The following is a 4,215-nucleotide window of genomic DNA, read 5'->3' as shown; positions in this document are numbered from 1 at the left end:
AAGACATGAAACTCAATATTATAATTCTACTTTAAGATCTACATACCATATAAATATAATTACATACTCTTTTTGGATATGTACAGGGAGATACAAGAGAAAATGGAGTTTTGAATTTTAAATCTAAATTCTTTTACACAAAGGGGCTAATAACTCCTAAGCCAAGCATAAATTGTTACATATAAATATAACTACGTATTTCTAGGCCGTAGACCATATAACCCAATTTAATATAGAGTGCTTTTCATGAATGGGCCTCAGGCATAAGACATTTTTGAGAATGATCCTCCTTATAATTTTAACTGTTTTTAGCCAAGAGAAAAAAAATTGGACAAAATTGTCCTTAATGAAACCGACCCATTTGCTAGGCTCCGTACCACAACCCGAAACCTATTAACGGGTCAAGTATGTCCTTTATATGGACCACAACTCTTTGATTTTCATCGACAGACCGTACATATCCTCAAAAGCAAGTCTACAAAAGCATTCCTCGATAGTTCAACTTCCGAGCATTTTGGCAGAGGTAGGAGCCTTTTGGAGTGGTTATTATTTGCACAAAGGTAGTTCACATATTGAGTAGTGTGAGAAAGTTGACATTACGCTGAGAAAGGTATAATATATTTTTATGAATTTTTTTATTTTATTTTGAACCATGTGGAGATTTTTGACATAATGGTTATTGTTCATGTTTAGGGTTAAGGTTTTTGAGCATAAACCTATACATATTGCACGTTCATATTAATATTTTTGTTGTTTGAAATTTTTGAATATAAACATGAAGGTGGTATTGTTGGTGTTGTTGGGGTGGAAAGGTGACCGACCATGCGTGACTAGTTAATATGTATGTGTTAGGAATTTGGTTGAGGGTTTAGATATTGTGTGAGCGAGGGCGTGCTTAGGTGGTTGGCACCTTTTGCGTGAGAGGATTTTGGCATGAGGTCACGTTGGGGTTGCGTGATTGAAAAAGGGTTTAACTTAGCGTGACTGATTAATAGGTCATTGCGTGACTAGTTTCTATGTTATTGCGTGAATATTGTTCAGGCATGGCATTAGTTAGTGTGTGCGTGATTCGATCAATTGTTCTTAGAATTGCGTGACTTGTTTATAAATCATTGCGTGATTTAATGTTAGTAATTGCATGACTAATTGATTAGGCATTGCGTGACTATTGTTGTAGGAAATTGTACGAGTGTCATAACTGTATGAAATTTATCTGCATGGGTTCATTCTGTATTATTTTGGGTCATCTGTAATGCTTTAATGTGTATATGTTGATTTACTTAATAATCCATGCTCCACACTTTGATTAATTATTCTGTTTCAGGGATGTTTAAAAACAGTTAAAAATATTGTTAGGGTTATTTTTTGAGTGAGTTTATGAGGAGGGCCATTTCTCAAAAATTTCTCTAGTTTTTTTGTTAATCTATAATGATGGTATTGACATGATTAAAATGGGAATGTTATCTGTTTTATGTTGCAGATGGCCAACACAGGAACAGAGCAAGAAAACATGGAGTCCTTGCTTTGTGTGCCGAGGCACCGGTGGGGGTTCAATACGGGCATTAACATCCACTGTAAGTGGTCGCATCTGCACGTGATACGTGAGATGCTGTGTCAAGTGAATGAGCTAGAAAACTTTAAGAGAACATGCTTTGGGCACATGATAGATGTCGAAACAGACAAGAGTTTATTCTGTGCCAATTTAGTGCACAATCTAATGCTGCACAGAATCAACGAACCTGACGCCACGGAGGCAGAGTTATGGTTCGCAATAGGGAAAACGAAGGCCCACTTTTCTAAAAAGGAGTTCTGTCTGGTGACAGGACTGAAGTTTGGTCCCCTGCTAGCCTTCATTGTCAATCAGTACGAGGCCCTTCCTGGAGGAATTCACCTAAGATATTAGAGACCGGGGAAGGAGGTGAAGATCCAACAGGTTTTAAATACATTCAAGGGAGGGCAGTTTCAGCAAGAGGGAGACACAAGCAAGATGACCCTCGTCTTGATCGCGATCAATGTTTTATTCAATCAAAACTACAGATGATCTGTGGTTCCATGGTTGTTGTCGCTGGTCGAGAACATTGACAAGTGGAACGCATTCCCATATGGCACATATGTGTGGAGTCTGACCGTGGATTACTTGCTGAGGGGTTTCGAGCCTTCTGCTGTGGGCGAAGCAGAAAAGAAGCGCTACCACCTCTACAGATTCATATGGGTGTTTTAGGTAGTCTGCCATAGCCTAATGTTTATCATTATCATTATTCTTTTGCATAAGAATTTATGAGGTGAGTAAAAATGTTACACAATTGATGTGCAGTTTTGGGCGTTGAAAGCAATACCTGAAATCAAAAGCCTGTTTGGAAGGTAGCGACAGTCCAGATAGGTTTGGCCAAGAATGCTTAAATGGCAATGACGAGAGGCCTTCAAGCTTCCACGCCAATATTGCAAGTTTGGAGAGAGAAGCCAAGGTGAGTAAAGAAACCATATTTTTTTTATTTTATTAATTTTTATTTTTATTGTCATAGGGTAACAAGAGTTATACATAATGGCAATGTATGTTTTGGTGCAGTTGTGGGCAGTGAGGATGTTGGAGCCAACGGTAGAAGAGATGTTGACCGCATACTAGGTGGACATTGACGTCAATATCTCTAAGGGGTAGCGATACATTCCATTATGGAAGTTGGAGGGTTGGCCAGAATTTGATCCCCAACAAAGGAGGAAAATAATGGACCGCAAAGGGAAAAGTCTAATACGACGAGTCGTTAAGCGAAGACGCACCACGGACGAAGAGGTTCATTTCGAGCGAGGTGCTGCTGAGGGACCTCATTCTCCTCCTGCAGCTCTTCATGGTGCATCTTCTGCTGTTCATCATGCTGCTACTCCTGCTGCTGCTCCTTTTACTTCTGTTGCTACCCCTCCTCTTGCTTTGGGTGCTGCCCCTCATGCTGAGCCGTGCAACTAGGCGCTGCGTTCATAAATGACTACAAGCATTAAGGTAGAGTTGCAAAAGATGCAGACGCAGTGGAAGAAAGACCTTCAGTCATTGCAGACGAATATGCAGATGCAGATGCAGATGCAGTCAATGCTGTTGGAGATCCAACGGGTGATGCAGATGCAGATGCAATTAATGCAGTTGGAGATTCAATAGTCAATGTAGTTGGAGATTCAGCGGGGCGATGCAGATGTAGACGCAGTCACTACATAAGCATATCCAACACTCATTGTAAAGGCTGAAGGATCAAATTGTCGATCAACTGATTGACCGTTTTGAGGTATGAGGTTTTATGTTATTCATCGCTTGAGTTATAACATGTACGATGTTTACAGTATTCTAATGTGTTTGATTTTTTTGATCGTTTAAGGTCGAAGCTCACCTCCCGGTAGCTCGATTGAACATCATCCTGCCCCTATCCCATCTTTAGTAGAGGCAACCCAGCATCCTCGGCCCACACCTTATCCAGAGGCTCCACCTACCTCGATTGAAGTCGAAGAGATACCTCATCCTGCGAGTAGTGGAACTATAAATTTCACACGTCCTTCTCCTGTCCCTACTCCAACAGAGGCTGCCTCGCATGGCGAGATCACACCTTCTGCTGAGGCTCCACCTCTACTTGAGCCCAAAGATGCATGTGTGATCTTGGTCAGCAAATATCTTTGAAGCCCGTACGTTAACCTGCTATTAGTCCAACGCAAAGCGAAGGACGATTTGAAAGACAAATATGAGTCCTTCTTAAAAAAGACCAAGCCAAGTAAAATAAAAATAGTAGACCATATTAAGGTGAATAGTTCTAGAATATTTATTAAACAGTCTGTAATACTATAATTTTAATATAACTCTATTTTAAATTTATGGGGTTAACATTTTGGGCATCGAAGGGCAAGAGGGCCTTGATTTTTTCCAGCTATTGGAAATGCCGACAAAGTTGATGGACACCCAACAGATTGATGCATGCATCAGTGTGTTATGTAAGCGGGCGCGCGAGCACCATCCACAACATTACAAACAGAGAATATTGATCGTTGACACCACATTCTATGTAAGTATATTATATTTTACTAAGTTGTAATTATTCAAATGTATGGGGTTTAGGGTTACTTAATTGCATCTAACTATTGTGCATAACGTAATTGACAGCTTATTTTGCTCCATCTAAGTGAAGAAATGCAGCCTTCCCCCACCGAGAAGACATTCAAGCCGAGTGAGGCAGTTATGCCAGA

The sequence above is a fragment of the Theobroma cacao genome, chromosome 1 (assembly GCF_000208745.1).
Source record: "Theobroma cacao cultivar B97-61/B2 chromosome 1, Criollo_cocoa_genome_V2, whole genome shotgun sequence".
Taxonomy (NCBI): Eukaryota; Viridiplantae; Streptophyta; class Magnoliopsida; order Malvales; family Malvaceae; genus Theobroma; species Theobroma cacao.
Note: the sequence above shows the minus strand (reverse complement) of the source record.